General features: G+C 33.6%; 1 protein-coding gene and 1 pseudogene across 11 annotated transcripts in view; both read right to left on the minus strand.

Annotated features, from left to right (window-relative positions):
* JMJD1C (jumonji domain containing 1C) overlaps positions 1-20,451 on the minus strand; it is a 267,004-nt gene that overhangs the window by 108,375 nt on the left and 138,178 nt on the right. The window lies entirely within an intron of this gene.
* On the minus strand, positions 17,193-17,441 carry LOC308508306 (cytochrome c oxidase subunit NDUFA4-like; annotated as a pseudogene). Its single transcript has one exon. The product of its transcript is annotated as a cytochrome c oxidase subunit NDUFA4-like (transcript).

Here is a 20,451-nt window from a genome sequence, read left to right on the forward strand (position 1 = left end):
GGTCTGAGAATTGAGTTCGTGAATTCATCGTAGAAAAAGTGCTGCATACCTCATTGCTGAATATCACTACAGTCACCTTCGAGTACTCCCCTCGGGAAGCTATGCACTGACGCCAGTGCCTTGTCCACCCTTCAAAAGCAATTTTGAAACTCTTTTTCTGGAATGGCCATCAGAGTTGTCATTGTATTATCCTTTATGTCCTGAATGTCATCAAAATGTCTTCCTTTCAATATTTCCGTTATCTTCGGGTAAAGAAAGAAGTCACTGGGGGCCAGATCAGGTCAGTAGGGAGGGGGTTCCAATAGAATTATTTGTTTACTGGCTAAAAACTCCCTCACAGACAGTGCCATGTGAGCTGGTGCACTGTCGTGATGCAAAAGCCACGAATCGTTGGAGAAAAATTCAGGTCATCTAACTTTTTCATGCAGCCTTTTCAGCACTTCCAAATAGTAAACTTGGTTAACTGTTTGTCCAGTTGATAAATTCATAATGAATAATCCCTCTGATATCAAAAGAGGTTAGCAACATTGTTTTGACTCTTGATTTGGACTGATGGAAATTTTTTGGTCTTGGACAATTAGCTGACTTCAATTGTGCACTTTGACGCTTTGTTTCAGGGTCGTATTGGTACACCCATGTTTCATCACCAGTGATAACACGACCCAAAACATCGTCTTGTCTCTCCAAAAGGTCATGGCAAACTTTGACTCTCCTTTGCTTTTGTTCATCAGCGAGCTACTTTGAGACCATTTTGCACACAACTTTCTCATGCCAAGATTTTCAGTTAAGGTTTTCTTAACTGTTATTCTATCGATGTTTACTTGGTCTGCTATGCTTCTCACAGTCAGCTGATGATTTTGACACACAATTCGATGAATTTTTGCAATGTTTTCATCAGTTCTGCTCGTTACTGGCCGCCCTGACCTCTCATCAGTGACACATTCTCATCCTCAGAAAAATGTTTAATCCATTTGTACACTGCCGTTTTCTTCATGGCATTATCCCCATAAACTTGGACTAACATGTCCCTGATTTCACTTCCACTGTAGCCAAGTTTAATAAGAAATGTAATGTTTGTTCGTTATCTAATTCAAGCTCAGACAGTCTCGCAACAGCACACAAAAACACGCAACAACAATAATGAACGCTACTCAGCAAGACACCGCCACACGTCGACAGGAACACAGCTGTGAGACACTGATATACCAAGGTTATGAAACCTTACCGAGCTGTTTGTACAGTGCTGCCAATGTAAGCGCATGATGGCAAGTTTGCGAACTTAATTTTCATACCTCGTATTACAGACTTGACAGTCTGAAGAATAAAGGGTTCAGTTTATAGCCCTAATAGATAAGCCTGGATGAGAGGACTTCAAATACAGCCTCAGCTAGAGAGGATGAAATTGTAGGGAGAAAAGGGGAAAGGAAGTAATGAAATAGGAAGAGGTGAGAAAAGAAAGGACAAGGAACAGGTAAGAATGAGGCATTAAAGTGCAACATATAAATTATAAAAACAAAGTATTTTAAACTTGGGTTTTATACATTTCCTAGGGCTGCTGTAATAAAGTACTATGGGTGGCTTAAAACAATAGAAATTTATTGTCTAATAGTTTTGGAAGCAAGAAGTCTGAAATCAAGGTATCTGCAAGGTCACGCTACCTCTGAAACCTGTAAGAGACTCCCTTCGTTGCCTCTTTCTAGTAGCTTCTGGTAGCTTTCTGGCAATATTTCATTCTTTGACTTATAGCTGCATCACTGCAATCTCTGCCTCTGTCGTCTCTGTGCATGTTTGTCTATTTTCTCTCTTCTCATAAGAACACTCGTATTGAATTAGGGCCCACCCTAATAACCTCATTGATTATATCTGCAATGAACCTGTTTCTAACTAGGTCACTTCACAGGTACCAGGCCTTAGGGCTTCAAAATATCTTTTTGGGGAAACACATTTTAACCCAAAACATATTTTCAAATATTTGTATATCTGAAGTGTTCTCTCCACATCACTTAAACACAGAATGCCATATTTGTTCTAATCTTTTAAAATCATTAATATACATATTTAATAATTTATTATATACAGTCTATATAATGTCAAGAATCATTCTAGAAACTATGCAATATGAAAAATGTTTAGAAATAAAGATGATATTTGAATTATTATATCCTTAAACACTAAAAATGGATTTTCTATTATAGTAAATTGACAATGTACTATAATGGATTATGTCACAACAGAACAGAGCTCACCTCTGTTTTAAATGCTCTATAAATAAATATCTATCTACCCTGTTATTGCTGCCCATAGTTTTTGTATGAAATATTAATTTACAAACTCTTCAGCAAAAATATAAAATGATCTGCACATAACCAAATAGTGCCAATTCCTCTGAATTCCAAGAAACTCTACATAAATGCCCTTATCCTTATGTTCTAATACTGTCAGCAAACTCATCTTGTAAAAACAAGGAGAAAGCCTCTCAAGGTACCCAGTCTTCGTGAATTTTCAGTTTTCTGTGGATGATTAAGTCTCTGAATTATTTCACTTATAATAATGATGATGACCCTTTACTTATTTCTAACAAATACTTTTAGACTGTAAGATAAACTCCTAGAAGTAGAATGTGAGTTAATGGGTATGTATAATTAGAACTACAGGTAATCTGTATTTTCTAAAGAAACAAAGAAGTATAGCCCACTAAGCAAGTGTATTACTTAAATGCTTAGTCCACTGGGCAGTTACTACACTTTGGTGAATACACATCCAACTGAATATCTAAGGTAATATGCTAATTCAGTCTGGTCAGAAAACTCTGTTAATTACAGCACTAATGAGGCCAAGGTCAGGGATTCGCATATGGCTTTATGTATTTGGTTTCAGAGCCACAAACTACTCTCTAAAACACTATCAGTGTACTCATTAAAAGCACAATAAAAGTACTGATGAAATATTATTTGAACCACACAGAAAGGGAGAGTAACCTTGTTTGTTTGGACATTAAAAATACAAATTGTACGACTTTCAAATTTGCTACTTTAGGAAATAATGTTAGTTTGGAGAACTTGAAAAAAGGAAAATGCTCTGTCACAGGAAGGATATTTTCATAGAATCATCTTTCTTACATGAACAAAATCTTTGCTAGCTATTATGTATTTTCTTTTCTGAATCTTAAAGGTGGATCATCTAAACAGCATAACATTACTTTCAGGGTGAGAGTTGATAACCTAAGAAAAAATCATTAAGAAAGAACCAATAAACACTGCACATTCAATGTAAAGTCTTAGCACATTTCCTCAATAACTACTAAAGCATGTACTGCAGGAAAGACAATAAAGAAAACTGCTTGCAAATCATTGTCTCAGAATGGTACAAAAATACAGGGTACAAAAATAAAAATACATGCAGGAAAACACCAGTTACCCTTTTACTCCAGTAAGTACATCCAATTTCCTTAGCCCAGAGGCAACTGTTTTAACAAATTCTTATGTTTTCTTCATGAGATACTGTATGCATATTCAATCATGCACATATGTATACATAACATACAGACCATGTATAAAACAAATATTTTTTTTGATTCTACATACTTTGTTCTGCACTTTTACAAAAATTTACCATATTCTGAAAACAAATCCATTCCCTATCAGTATATACAGAGCTACTTCATTGTTTTTAATGGCTGCCTGTTTCTATCCATTGGATGCATGTATCAAAATTTACTTAACAGTTATTGAGGCTATTTCCAATCTGCTATTACTCACAAGAAGAAGCCCTGTAGTTAAGTCATTTCCCACAAATGCATGTAAACTGTAAGATAAATTCCTAGAAGAAAAATGTCTGAGTATATAATTAGAACTGTTCTCCATAAAGTTTATATCATATATACTGATAACGGCAATGAATAAGTGGTAGTTTGGCTATACTCTTCAAAAAAGATGTTAACAGAACTTTTGATCTTTGCTAACGTGGTATTTGAAAACTGATATTCCATTACAGCTTTCTCTTGCATGAGAGCCTCTTTAGAGAGCACTCAAGACACGTTTTTCTTCATAGACTGCTAAAATTGGAGCAAAAATCAAAAGAAATCTTTACAACATAGTATAACTACATTTTTACTTCCATTATGAATCACGTGAGTTGCAAAACTTTAATTCATTATTTTAAATGTTTATTAAGTTGTGATTGTGCAGTTTGACTTCTACTCCTCGACCAAGACAAAAGTTAATGAAATGTCTAGTACTACCTGGATTTAGTAATGAGGTCATCTGTCAGGTCAGGTCTTGTTTGGAATTAGCTACAAGATGACCTCTTAAAATGTAGATTTAAGTCACATTCAAATAATAATTACCTCTTAGAAATCAAGAGTGGTGAAGATCCATTTTCTGCCTAGAGTTTTCAAACATATATAGAAATTTTACTAAAACTCAAAGAAAGCCATGGGGGGAGAGGGAGGTTATATTGTAACTTTCACTACGCATGTTTGGTATAATTTCTTCAATCACTGACTCTCTCTTGACCTAATGATCTAAAGATCCTTGAGCCTAAGATTTCTCATCCATCATCTTGACTTTATTGTGACTCATCGAGGGAAGAGAGGCATTCCTCTAACTTACTGAACAAGAGACTTTTCTAGAACACTAGGTTTTCTACACAACATAGTTTGACATAGAGTCACCAAAAATTTTCTAGAGTAAAACCCATGCTTTTACCTATACCAAGGTATAATTAAAAATTTCTTCCATGAAGGGGTCTCTGATTATACTTTGCTTATAGTTTTAATCAATCCCAATGCCGACTCACATTCTTCACTAGGGCTTGAATAGTTGATTCATATCATGTTATTTGCCATCATGTTTTGTAAGTACTTAAGACATTTCAAACATCTAAGGTTAATAACATATAAACTATTTAAAAGGAGGTTCTTTTAAAACTACGTTTCCTTCACGGTTTGTCACAGTAGAAAACGGTGCTTTGCCCAAAAAAGCAGTCAATAAGAGCTTGTTATCTGACTTTGTTGATCCCTAAATTACCAAGATTCTGTTTATCAACAAATTATATTACAAAATACTTTAATTTCTAACAATTTTTCTGGTAACAATAGAACAGTTTCAACAGGAACAGTGAGGATATTCCTGAAAGGTTACTGTCTCTTATACATACTGATGTTAGAAATGGTACTCTTATGACACTACTCTTATTCTATCCTAAATTACAGTAATTAATGCACTTAACTGAGTAAGGACTTTGCCTTACTCATCTTTGTATTTCTAGCAGCATCTTTCTATCAGAATTATGTTTCACATAGGTGCTACTAAATAAAATCTCTTAATTGTTATAATCCCAAAAAGGGCAAAAAGGCCAAATTGATGAAAATTTCAAATTTCTGGGAACCATTTTAAATACGAATAATGATTAGCCTTTCCCATTATTAGGAATGCAATCAAAATAACTCATTCTGGATTTCAGAAGGACTTGGTAACAGAAGTTTGGGCATAAGACTTTTTCTACTTTTCAGACACAGGATGTCCAGATATAAGTTATATCTGAGAAAATAAGGTTTTAGGATTCAGAGACAGGAATTAAAAAAGAAAAAAAATCAGCTGCTGGTTAAACTTCAAAATGGAAAATTACTCAAGTATAAATAAAATTATCAAATCATACTTTATTTGAGCATTCATATGAACAAATAAACTGCTATATTTTAAGTTGGCAGGTATGATTCTAAATGGGAGATTCTTTTGTCTACAATGCAAACTCAACTTTTATTGTTGGTAACATCTGCCACAACAAGAATACTGACTATGCTAACAGTCTGTAGAGTTGGAAAACCTCAGTGATAACGAACAGCAAGCAGTTGCTTTATACTTACTTTTAATCTGTGTGAAGTCTTTTGGCAAAGGATTTTTGATGGGATTTGCAACTGTGCTCCACTATAAAACACACACACAAACACACACACATACACGCTATTGGGACATAGTAAAGAGGGAATTCACTTCTATTTTATTTCCAAATAGATGTCTTTTAATACATCTTTTATACTAACCACGCTATTCAGTTAAATAGGCAAAAAAGTGTGGGGGCAGTTTTAACAAAAAGTTAAACCACAAAGTTATCATTCAAACCTAGTAAGAAATCTCTATCCAAATTCTCAAATAACAACATTTCCTATACTCTAATTAACAAATTAACATTAGCTGCTTAGCATATCCAACAAAAGAATGACTAGGGTAACCTACAGACAAAGGTATCTAGGTAAAAGATAAGTATAAAGTAACACCTGTTTAAGCATTTGTAAAGTGTTTAGTACTGGGGCAGTGCTGAGCAAGGTTCAAAATGTTTTTTAAAATAGGTCTTGGCTAGGGTTCCTATAACAACAACAAAAAAATGATTATCAAGTTGTCTCTGACAGCATCTATTTAAAAGGGCGTTTTAGTTCTTCACAGGACTAGTGCTGAGATTTTATTACTGCTTCCCTCTCAAAATCATTTTTCTGACAGGGAAAACTAAGTTCTCCTCGATTATAACAATATTCATGTGCATTTTAAATTACTTCATTTCTCAGGCAGACACATCCTCTAATTTAAAGATAAACGTGTTGTAACAGCATGTGTTATGGTCTGAATTGTATCCCCACTTAAAAATTCATATGTTGAAGTCCTAATTCCTAGTACCTCAAATGGTGACCAAATTTGGAAACAGGGTTTTCACAGAGGTAATTAAGTTTATTAAACAGGTCATTAGGGTGGGACACAATCCAGTATGACTTGTGTCCTTATAAGAAGAGGAAAGTTAGACAGGTACAGAAGGAAGATGATATGAAGACAAGATGGAGAAGACAGCCATCTGTAAGTCCAGGAAAGAGCACTGGAACAGGTCCTTCCCTCCTCATAAGGAAGCAATTCTACTGACATTTTTTATACTTGGACTTCTCTCCATACCTGTGAGAAATAAATTTCTATTTTTGAACCTAGCCAGTTTTTGGTACTTTATTATGGCAGCGCTAATATATTATGGTACTTTATTATGGCAAGCTAATATAGCAGGTATTTATTTCGTCATTTAACATACTTCACAAAAAAGTTCTACTGAAACTGCAGGGAACCCATATAGGGAAAAAAGTGAGCAATGTATATGCTGTCACCACAGAATTTTGTCTTCTGAGCAAAATCTCAGAATGAGTCATTATATCCTGAGTAAAATTCACACTAAACAATTGTGGCCTCCACTGAAGCAGGGCTTTTGGGTAGAATGGTATGTGGTAGGAAAATACTTGGTCAGACAAGTTTGCTTCTTCTCCCCTTTTAATTATATTCAAGTAGACTAAGGGCATCTTAGTACTTGAGCTTTGATATAAAGAACGACACATTTTCAGGTAATAGATATTACATATGTTACAAGTTTAATTCAAGAGATAACATAAATATAAAAACTGCTAGGTGTCTCAACAGTAAATAGTAATAAATACAAAAAAGATACACGTGTTACACTAATGACTAAGTGTTGCCTTGACTTTCATATAATTTTTTGAATCTTTTTGTGCAGTTTAGATCTCCAAACATAGGGACTAGCTGAAATGTGAGATGAGACTAGAGTTCTCTTTTAAAAAATACCTATTCCATGTTTTTTTTATTCTTAAAAGATCCAAAATACTTTGAAAATATATATTCAAGTGCAAGGGCTTTAAGTATCCTCACCATTATGCTTGTGGAAGTATATGAATTTTAAATATCAACAACCTATTAATAATACCATATGTATTACTGAGTTAATAGAAATACATTTTTCTGTTTTCCAAATATTCAAGTAAACACTATGATAGATAAATTTTGTGGGTGGTTTTCCTACCATATGAAACAAAAGTACTTTCTAACATGTTTATTAGGATCATTATTCAGTCTGGTCATTTTCCTCTTCACTTCTCCTGGCTGAGGCATCCCTTAGTTAACTGCACTTACTTTATTAAAAGGTCTTTCTCAAAGGCATACTGCTAATGCTTGTAATCAAACTTTATAGTACCATAAGTAATTTAATTAAAATATTTTGCTGACATTACTTCTTAGAATCTATTCTGAAAAGAAGGTATTAAATACAAAATTTCTTTATTTCAATATTTTACAGTGGTTGGCATTCACAGCAAAAATTTTGGCATTTATTTGAATTTTCCTAGTATGTCCTTTCTTTTTGTCTAGTTCTTATTCCAAAAGGGAAGCATGAATGTTGACATTCACAAAAAGTTAATACTCTTCACCCAATGACTTATTTAAAAAAAATATATGAAACACCCAGATATTACCCATTTCAGGATATTTCAATGCTTCATTATAAATACTGTTCATATTAAAAATAAGTAGGACAATTAAAAAGTTGATTTAGGTTTCCGGGTTAAGATGGCAAATTATATACATGCACTTAACTTCAGTCCCTCTTAAAACCCTACTAAAAACATCAGGAACATTCTTTAGAAAGAAAAACACTTTAGAAGGATAGGGGGAAAAGAAGGAGGAAATAGGAATATCACATTTTGAAAGTTAGAAAGGAAATGGACCAGTGGTAAATGACTTAGATTAGAGAAAGCTAAATTCGAGGCTGAGAGAGAGAGAAGTTGAGAAGCAATCCATTTTGCACCACAGAATCTTCAAAAGGCTTCTTAAGAATTGGCAGTATCACATAACATTGGACCTGAGGGTAAAGGGAAGAAAGGGCTAAAGCAAGAAAGATGTCAGTGACAGCTATTTAAGAAAAAATTAGATCCTTCAATTCTGTTTGTGACTCCATGTACTAGGGAGGTAAGCCGTCTTAGAAGGATATTCTCTGGAAAGTTTAAAACAGAGGGCCTCTGGATAGAGACAACACAAACCCACTTCTGGGTTTCACCATCATATACAAACTAAAATAGGAAAATTAAATGTATATATACTAATACTTAGAGGAAGAAAATTCAGCACTCTTCACCCCACTTGGTACCCACAATCCTTAGAGTCAGATCTTTACCACATAGGCAAGAGACTGATTCTTTCCTGGGGAAAGTAACAAATCTGAGAAATTGTAACTCAAAACCCTAGTACGAGACTTTGACCCACAAATAGTCTTCCCAGATCATCATCCAATAAAGTTCAAAATAGACATGTACTTGGAACTTCCGATCAGCATTTTAGTTTTCTTCTCAATCAAATCTTATTTGTTATCTGTAGAAAACCTCTAACTCTAAAAGGTAAGTCTGTGAACAAATAGACAAAAGAAAAAGAGTAACATGCAGGAAATAGAGACTATGAAGGGAGACCAAAACATTAACAAAACTGAAATGTATATTCTCAAAATAGAGTATTTCACCTATGAAACAAAAACAGATGCTATTTTTAAAAATCAGTAGGAATCTTAAAAGGAAAGTTGAGGAAATTTATTTTCCAGGAAATTAGAAATTGTAAGTAGAGCAAAAACACAGAGAAATAGAAAACAGGAGAAAAAAATGAGAGAACCAGAGGAAAAATGAAGGGTCACCATCCATTTTCGGACAGAACAACAACAAAAAAAATGGAGGGAAAGCTGTAATAAAAGGGGAAAAAACAAAACAAACAACACTAAAGAACATCTCCCAGGGCTGAGGAAGTAAACTGCCAGATTAAAAGGGCCTATGTTTATCAATGGATGAAAATAGACACATACAAAGAAACATCACAGTAAACTTGCAAAATCTTTGGGGATAGAGAAGATTCTACATGCTTCCAGAAAGAAAAAAAAAGTGATATATAAAGGATAAGGAAATAGAAAACCCTCAGGCATATCAACAGATGGCTTAGAAGCTTTTAAATATAATGGCACATTTGAAAATAGTGAAGAAAATTTATTTCTAAGCTAGAATTAAATACCCAAACAAACCATTATCCAGAAAGACCAAAAAATGTATCTTCTCAAGTATCCTATTTCAAGGAGCTAATTCAGGATGTGCTCCACCAAAATGACAGAGTATAAACTAAGAGAGAAGACAGGGACATAGAAAACAAATGCGCCAACACATTAACAGGGAATAAGGCAACCTCTATGAATACAGTAAATGAAGAGCCTATGATTATAGCTGGATAACAGACCTAGAGAGTAATCAATTTACACTGGGACACTGTGATACAAGAAATAGGTATGCTGAGGTCTATTGTCATCAAGATCTTCTCTGCCTCTGTAACTTTAGCTTGAGGACAGAATTCCTGGGTTTAAGTCTAATGTGGACTTGGCTCGTCTTGATCATGTGGTAATGAAGCTCATGTTCCCTGTTGTGCTGCATATTATGTCATCTGAGACCATGCACTTCATGCTACAGAACTATTCTGCTCTGACTTTCTTCTGAGAACTTGAGGTAAACTATACTGAGTTTAAAATTATGAGGCAGACAGTAGCCCATTTCCCTCTCACTATACTCTGGTGAGGCACCTAGTATCTAGTCTACAATAAAGGCCTGCCAGATGCCTCAATGGAGCTAAAGAAGACACATCATCATCACTCATTTTATGAGTGAGTCTTTATGAACTCCTCCCCACCCCCCAAAAGGCACTGGGACGCTACACAGTGACTTAGAAACTGTTCTGCTTGTACCTACTTCTGGAAGCCTTTATCCAAAGGTAGCAATAATACACTCTCCATACAGAGTTACGTCTGCCTTTGTACCTCAGTTTTTGAAAACTAAACAATAACTGTTTCTGGATAAATACTTGGGTTATAAAGCTATAAATAAAATCAAGAGAATAGACACAAAAGGGATCACTAGTTACCTGTTTGGGAACGGGGAAGGAGGCAAAAATGCAACCAGGGAGGGAAATACTGAGGAACATTGGTAATATTCTACTTTTTAACCTGGGTGACAGCTAAAAAGTTCGAGGTAGGTCATTTTATTACGTAAATTTATGTAAAATAAGATAGTATATAAGCATGTTTTATGCATGTTTTTATTTTTATAGTGCATTTCACAATTTAAAAATAGGTTTAATATTTTCTGAACTAGCTAGCAACTATGAATCAGACAAATAAAAAGCTTTTCTGTTAAATTCATCTAGAAATGCTTAAAATGGGCTTCTCCCAAGAATGCAAGGACTGTTCTATGAATGTAATTCACCACATTAACACAGTAAAGGAGAAAAATATAGTTATCTCATTAGATGCAGAAAAAGCATTTGATGAAATTCAATAATAATTTATGAACAAGAAGAAAAACCGTTAAGCAATGTAAGAAACCAAAAGATTAATTAACCTAATAAATGGAATCTCTATAAATTCTAGAGCTAATGTCACTTTTAATGGTAGAACACTAGAGCTGAGATTTCCAACTATCATGCCTCCAATAGGTAACAAACAAGGTAGTGTCCCTGATTTTGATCTATTTAGCCTTTGAGGCACGTGGAAAAGGCCTAAGGCAATGGGAATCCCAATTACAAGAAGCTGCCTAGTTTACTCCAATGTGCTATAAAAATGTTACATTTTCCATGTTTGCCGTGACATGAACAAGGTTGAAAAGGCAGTGGTGACTCATAATAATTATGTATTTCTAATTTTGAAAGCTACCACAAACTTTTTCCTCATAGAGGTTAGTATCCCTTTATCATCAAGAATGGTACAATGATGCCAGCTGTAAATGGAATAAAAATGCCTGCTACGATCATCTGTATCCAACACTGATCTGCAGTTTTTAGTCAACACAGTAGACAAGAAAAGGAAATTTTGAAAACACTATAAGCTTTGGAAAAGAAAAAACAAAATGGTCATAAGGCAAAAAGTCCAACATAATTTAGAGTCAAACCATTAGAACTCTGTTCAGAAAAGTCTATTGAACTAAACAATCACTACACAAAAAATAATCTTATTTCTATACCTGAGCATTTATTAGAAAATGTAGCACAAAAAGATTTTACTTATAATAGCAAATAACAGTACAAAAAATTACAGGAATTAGTCAACAAGTGTTTCAAGACATTTAGGGAAAACAGCTATAAACTCTTACCTAAAAGCCTAAGAGCCTAAATAAATAAAGACATACACCATTCATAGAGGAAAGGACTCAATATGGTAAAATAGACATTTTCCTTAAATTAATACATAAATTCAATACAATTTCAGTCAAAAATTTCAAAGGAATTCTTTCTTCCATGAATCAAGCTAAGCTTGCAAACTGCCAAGGATAGCCCTGATAAAACTTCAAGACAACAAAACAGAGGCACTTGACTTATCAGGAAAAAAGACTTAAAACTACAATATTTAAGATAGTGTTCTATTGGTGCAAGAAAGACTACGGGAGCAGATTAGAGAGATCAGAAAAAGTCTTATTTATTAAGAAAATTCGTTATTTAAAAAATGTTGCATTGCATAGTTGTGGAAAAGGGATGGATTATTTAATAAACATTGCTTAGGAAATTAATATATTTCATGGAAAAATTTTGATCCTTACCTCACAAAATACACAAAATTGACTACTCTAAAATCTTAAAGTTTTATTCACTAAAATTTACAAACACGTGAAAAAATGAGCTACTGGGAGATGATATATGTAATATACAACCAATAAAGGATTAGTATTTGAATATATAAAAAATCCTTTGAATTAATCTTTTAAGAGACATCCTTCTATTAAACAATGGATAAAAAATATTGAACAAGTGATGGAAAACAGAGGAAGTCTAAAGGTCATCAAATGTATGAAACGAAGCTCAATTTTACTGGTTATCAAACAAGCACAAATGAAAACAATATTAAGATATGATTTTATGAGATTAGCAGCAATTTATAAAGACTGATACAGTTGTGAAAAAAATAGAAGAGCTGATGGGAAATATGTGTAAACAACACCCCTGAAGAGCAATTTGGCAATGTCTAATAAAGTAAGTACACCCTAAGTTAAACAATTCCACCTCTAGAAATATACCCTCAAAAAGGTCTCACTGTACACCACAGAATAAGTACAAAAATGTTCACTACAAATTGTTCCTAATAGAAAAAAATAAGAAACAGCCTAAAAGTTATTCATAGTATGGATAAATATATTGAAAGAATCATATACTGTGTTTCCCCAAAAATAAGACCTAGCCAGACAATCAGCTCTAATGCGTCTTTTATAGTAAAAATTAATGTAAGACCTGGATATTTACTATATATTATATTATTTATACTATATTATATTAATTATATTAATATATTATATTATATTATATCCGGTCTTATATCATGGTAAAATAAGACCGGGTCTTATATCAATTTTTGCTCCAAAAGACGCATTAGGGATGATTGTCTGGCTAGGTCTTATTTTGGGGGAAATCCGGTAACTGAATCTAAATGTCAGTTAAAATTAATGAACTTAAAACACTAAGTCACAAAAACAAAGTTAAATGAATAAAAGCAAATTGCAGAATGGTATATACAGTATGTCAAGTTTAAAACATGCAAAGCAATACCACATACCGTTTATGAATGGCTATGTATATAGTCACAGACAGAAGCACATACAAGAATAAGAAACAACAAATTTAGATAATGATTCCCTAGCATTAGGGAAAAGTAAAAGTACCTGAGGAGCACTTTTACTTCAAACATAGAAGACCTGGAGCAACTATGGCAAAACTAAGATAACAAAGCTGCATGGTATGAACACAGGGTTACATTAGATTATTCTCCTTATTTACTGTCTGCTTTTATTACATAAATTTTTCATTTTGATTTTGAGAAAACCTGAACTATTAAGCCATATATGTTAAAAGCCAGTTTAATTCTTTAATTAAAAAAAAAAAGCAAATTTGCTTATAATAAGGAATAACTCCCAATCTCTCAATGACTTAACTCCAGGTAATCTAAATTTTAAACCTATCTGTGCACCAAGTAATGTCAATACCCTAAGAAATGTGAATAGAATTCATGTAATCTAAGCTAAAAAATTCTCTTTCAGCCCTATGAAGAAATCTAAATAAAAATATCTACTTACAAGGACTAAATTGAATATATTTAAAGAATAAGTTTTTAAAAGGAAAAAACTTTTGTTATGAGATACATATGTTTTTAAAGTTGTGAGAAATGGAAATAGTGAAATAGAAAATTTAGCAGGAAAACTTTTTTAAATGCCTTGCATGGTATTTTACAATATTGTCAATTCCTGAATTTTCTTTCTTCTCCTATTCTTATACTTAATTCTTCTGCTAATTAATCACTTCCTTAAAACATCTAAACCAATAATTTACTTTTCTGACACCAACTTTTCTACCTTATGGCATTTCAAAATGACTTACAGGATCAAAAACTTAAAAACACAGATTGCAGAAAAGGAAGCCAAGAATATTGTCTCCTAAAGTACAGTGTACCCTTGAACAACAGTTTAGGGGCACGGACCCCCCCACAATTGAAACTCCACGTATAACTTTTAACTCCTCCAAAAACTTAGTTGTCCCTTCTTATCCACAAGAGATTGGCTGTAAGTGCCCCTGGGACACCAAAATCAGCAGATGCTGAAATCCCCTACATAAAATGGCACAGATCAGTGCATACAATTTGTCCCTCTGCATGCGGGGCTATCGAACTACAAGTCAAAAACAGCACAGCTATTTATTTTTTAAAAACCATGTGTAAGTGGAAATGCATTCAAACTCATGTTGTTCAAAGGGTCAACTATGTAATAAAAATGAGGACTGTTTTCTAAGTGTTTTAAAATCCATCTCCCTCCTTTTCCTATTAGCATAAGCATTCTCTATGGCAGTTTGGTAAGGCATAAGGAGTATAAATAACTTCTAGTGCTGAAGTGACATGGGGTCTAAAGAGTAGTTTTGCCACTTATTGAGTGAGTATATGACAAAGTGAAAAGTTATGTAAGCCTTCTGAGCATATTACATTTTTAAAAAAGCTATAGAAATTAAAGGAAAATGAATATAAAATTCTTTAGGGTTAGGGGTGTGTACTGGAGGTAGGATTTGTTTGTGTCCTTTGACAACATCAAAACATAAAAAGCAACTTTCTAGTAACGTGCCTTATCCCTAGCTCTTAAAGTAACTGTAAGTATGTGCTTATTTATTAAAAAGGTATTTTATTTTTAATATAACAAACATGAGAATCCATTCACAAAACAAAAACTATGTGAATAGTCAACTTTAGAAGATAGTACCAAACTACTTTATAAAATTGTTCCATCATTTTACATTTCCACCAGGAAAGTAAGAGAGAGCCCAAGGATTTGCATTTTCTCAAACACTTGGTATCGTCACACTTTAAAATGTGTGCTAAAAATGTTTTTGCAAAATAGTACCTCTTACTGTGCATTTGCCTGATCAGTAGTGATGCCAAGTACCTCTTAATGCAATTATTAGCCATGCAGTATTTCCCTTTTTGTGAAATGTCTGTCTGTTCATTGATCCAACCGTCTTCCCCCCTCCTTAGTCTATTTGTGCATTACTTATTAGTTCGTAGAAAATATTTAATATACTCAATTACTCAAAGGTTTGTTTTTTGTGGTTTTTTTTAAGGAGGGCACAGCTCACCATGGCCCATGCGGGAATGGAACTGGCAACCTTGGTGTTATTAGCACCACACTCTAACCAAATGAGCTAACGGGCCATACCCTCAAAGGCATGTTTATTTGAAGAAAAATTAACCACAAAACAGTTAGAATTTAACTAAATTCTAAGACTTTTTAAAATGTTGCCTACTTCATAGCCTATATGTCACCTCTATATTTATTTATTTATTTATTTTTTTATTAAATTTATTGGGGTGACAATTATTAGTAAATTTACATAGATTTCAGGTGTACAATTCTGTATTACATCATCTATAAATCCCATTGTGTGTTCACCACTCAGAGTCAGTTCTCCTTCCATCACCATATATTTGATCCCCCTTACCCTCATCACCCACCCCCCACCCCCTTACCCTCTGGTGACCACTAAACTATTGTCTGTGTCTATGAGTTTTTCTTTCTCATTTGTTTGTCTTGTTCTTTTGTTGTTTTTGGTTTATATACCACATATCAGTGAAATCATAGGGTTCTCTGCTTTTTCTGTCTGACTTATTTCACTTAGCATTATACTCTCAAGATCCATCCATGTTGTCACAAATGCTCCTATATCATCTTTCCTTAACGCCGAATAGTATTCCATTGTGTATATATACCACAACTTCTTTATCCATTCATCTATCGAAGGACATTTTGGTTGTTTCCATGTCTTGGCCACCGTAAACAAAGCAGCAATGAACATTGGAGTACACGTGTCTTTATAAAGAAATGTTTTCAGATTTTTTGGGTAGATACCCAGGAGAGCGATTGCTGGGTCATATGGTAATTCTATTTGTAATTTCTTGAGGAACCTCCACACTGCCTTCCATAGCGGCTGCACCAATCTGCATTCCCACCAACAGTGTATGAGGGTTCCTTTTTCTCCACAGCCTCTCCAACACTTGTTACTATTTGTCTTGTTGATGAAAGCCATTCTGACTGGGGTCACCTCTATATTTAAAGAGTTTTAAATTTGTTTTTGAAGTGGAAATGTGTACCCATTGCGTTCTTGTGCACCCATCTAATTATTGAACATGTTTGGGAAAGATCCAAGTTTATCTTCTTCCATAAGGACATCATTTTCCTCCCAGCTGAATATATTGAATCATCTCTCCTTTCCCAAGTGATCTAAATGAAAATTCTGTCATAAATCAAAATTCCATGCTCAGTTCTGTTGGGGGGGATATCTATTCTACCACAGCAATTTGTCTCTTCTTGTGTCAAATGACACATAATTATTCAAGTTTCACAGCAGTCCTGATATGTGGTAGGGAAAATGAACATCTAAATCTGAATATTCTTCCAGAAAGTATCTTGGTTATTCTTAGTCATTTTTCCAAATAAAATTTAGAGTCACTTTATCAACTTGCAAGAAAAACTGCAGTAGGTTTTTGACTGGAATTGTACATATAAATGAATTCGGTGCAGAATTCACATTATTATAATAAATATTCCAGTAAACGTACTATGAAAATTTTGAGAGTTTTATGATACTTCTATACAGGTCTTACACATTTGTTTTTTAAGTTTCAGATATTTATTAATCAGTGTAAACCCCAACACAATACACCAAGATGATTTTGTGCATTTGGAGTGGAAATATTAGTATTTCCTGGTTAAGTGGAAAATTATGCGGATGGCTCTGGAAGACCTTCTTTCTAAGCAGCTTTATAGTGAAACGTTTCATTTAGAAGAATGGATCTTCCTTCTTCAGTTTGCTATATTACACATTCACTGACTAGAACTTGTATTAATCACTGGGACCCAGCTTGTCCCAGGGTTCTGGGCTATTCTTTCTATCCCAATAGACATCTAAATTGAACAATGCCCGGCACACGACATACAACAGCTGCTCCAGTACCTCCAGCTCCAATAAATACAAAGAAGAGGATCCAGCATGGATGCTTTTGGCCTGACCGAGGATTTGGGACAGCATGGTTGCAGCAGTGAGCTTGGGTTCAAAAGCACAGAAAAACAAAACTGCAAAGCCCGGGACTAGGTAGTCTCTGCACAGAGGTGGAGTGAACATCCAAAGTCACTTGGTCCTTACACCTCCTACCTCAGGTCTTACACATTTTTAAAATATATTCCAAAGTACTTAATTCTCTGATTATCTAATAATATTATAAATGGTATCGCCTATTTAATTACACTAGTTGATTAATCCTGAGATACACTGAGAATGACTTTGGATATTGTATTTGTGATTTTTCTTCTCTTACAATATCTTTAGTTTTGGTATCTGGGTAATGCTGCAATCATAAAATTAGTTGGCAGTGTCCTTTCTTACACTATTTTCTGAAAATGTTTGTATAGGCCCGGTATTAGTTCTTCCTTAAATATGTCTGATACAATTCACTGGTGAGATCATCTAGTGAAAATAGTTTATCTGCGCCTACAGTTTTCTTTGTGTGAAAATTAATTTTCTTTAATAAACATAGGTTAACTCAAGTAAACTTTTTTTAATAGTCACTCAAATGTCCACTATGTGAATTTTTTAATAAATGATTCTGCTAATTCCCTTTGCATATATATTTAGGTGGTTTCTGTTATTACCTAGGTTAACCATGCAGATATATATGAAGACATATCTATATTAAGGGTCTGCAAACTGTGGTCCACAGGGTAAATCTAGCCCACTGGTTAAAAAAAATTTTTTTCAATTACAGTTGACATTCAAAATTGTATTAGTTTCAGGTGTACAGCATCGTGATTAGACATTTATGTAACTTAAGTGATTCCCCAAATACGTCTCATACTCACTCACTGGCACAATATGTAGTTATTACGAGTATTATTGACTATATTCCCTATGCTGTACTTTACATCCCAGTGACTGTTTCATAATGACCAATTTGTCTTTACTCCCTTCATCTTTTTCACCCAGCTCCTAATGCCCTTCCCATCTGGCAACTATCAGTTTGTTCTTTGTATCTGAGTCTATTTTGTTTGTTCCTTTATTTTGTTTTTTAGATTCCACATATAAGTGAAATCATTTATGAATCAGTGTAAACCCCAACATAATACACCAAGATGATTTCGTACATTTGGAGGGGAAATGTTAATATTTCCTGGTTAAGTGGGAAATTGTGCAGATGGCTTCTGGAAGACATTCATTCTAAGCAGCTTTATAGTGAAAACTTTCATTTAGAAGTATGGACCTTCCTTTCTCGGTCTGATTTAGTTTTGTATTTGTCTTTCTCGGTCTAATTTATTTTACTTAGCATAATCCCATCTAGGTCCATCCATCTTGTTGCAAATGGTAAAATGTCATTCTTTGTATGGCAGAGTAATGTTCCATTGCATATGGGTACCACATCTTTATTCAATCATCTATTGATGGGCATTTAAGTTGCTTCCATATCTTGACTACTGTAAATAAGGCTTTAATGAACATAGGGGTGCATAAACCTTTTGAAATTAGTGTTTTGGATTTTTTTGGATCAATAACCAGAAGTGGAATTACTGGGTCATAAGGCAGTTCTGTATTTAATGTTTTGAGGAACGTCCATACTGTTTTCCATAATGTCTGCACCAATTTACAATCCCACCAACGCCAAGTAAACTCTTCTTGATTGTTTTGGAGTCTGTGTCTTCAAGGAATTTGTCCATTTCAAGAAAGTAATCAAATTTATCAGAACAAAGTTCATTATATTCTCTTTATCCTTTAACGATGTAAATCTCTAGTGATGTCCTTCTTTCATTCCTTAGTAATGTGTATATTCTATCTTCTTAATCAGCCTTGCAGTTTATCAATTCTATTGATCTTTTCAAAGAACCAGCTTTTGATTTCATAATAGTCCCTAGGGCCTGTTTTTTATTTCACTGATTTCTGCTCATGTCTTTATTTCCTTTCTTGCTATGGATTTAACTTGCTCTTTTTTTTCTAGATTTCAACATCTAGCCTCTTAGATCATTGACTGTGGTCCTTTCTCTTAAAAGCATTTAAGCTATAAATTTCTTGCTAAGTACTGTTTTAGCTACATCTCACAAAATTTATTGTTTTATTTTCATTCTGTTCAAAATAGTTTCTAAATTTCCTTGTGACTTTTGCTTTTTGAGTCACTAATTTAGAAGTGTATTTAATTAACATATATTTCAGATTTTTCCAGCTATCTATTGATCTGTAATTTCTAGCTAGAAAATTTTTGAGTCTATAGTCTATTGTTCTGAAGTGTACTTTTTCTGATATTAATATATTCGCTGCACCTCCATTTTTGTTAGTGCTTGTAAAGACTATCTTTTTCCATACTTTTACTTTTTCCTATTATTAAAAAAAAATTCCACAGCATGCTTAGTGTCTTTATATTTAATGTGGTTTGCTCCTAGATAGCATCTAGTTGAAATTTATGTTAGCTCCCATCTAACAGTTTTTACAATTTAAGTGGGGTAGTTTGGGCAGTTTATATTTATTGAAAATATTGATATGGTTAGATTTAAATCCACCATCTGGCTGGCTATTTGATTTGTATTTGTCGATTTATTCTTTTTTATCTTTGAGATCAAGTATTTTTTTAGTATTTGTTTTTATCTTCATTACAGACTTCATTTACAACATCGCTACTATTTTCAGTGGTTGTTCTAAGGTTTACAATAAGCATCATTAACTTTTAATCGTCTACCTTCAAATAATGTACTACTTCATCTATAACAGAATTCTTATAATAGTATACTTCCATTTCCTCTTCCTGTCCTTTGTACTGCTATTATCCTTTTTTACTGTTACTATTAACACCTTAATTTTACATATTAGTAAACCAAAAACAAACTACTTTTGCTTTAAACTGTCAATGAACTTTTAAATGAAAAACAAAAAAAATACTATAAAAGGTTTATAAAATCTCGTACTTTCCAACAAATCAATCATTTATGACAGGTTTCATTCCTTCGTGTAGATTCAAGTTCTCGTCTGGTATCATTTTCCTTCTGCCAAAAGACACTTAACA

Source organism: Rhinolophus hipposideros (genome assembly GCF_964194185.1).
Source record: "Rhinolophus hipposideros genome assembly, chromosome: 15".
Taxonomy (NCBI): domain Eukaryota; kingdom Metazoa; phylum Chordata; class Mammalia; order Chiroptera; family Rhinolophidae; genus Rhinolophus; species Rhinolophus hipposideros.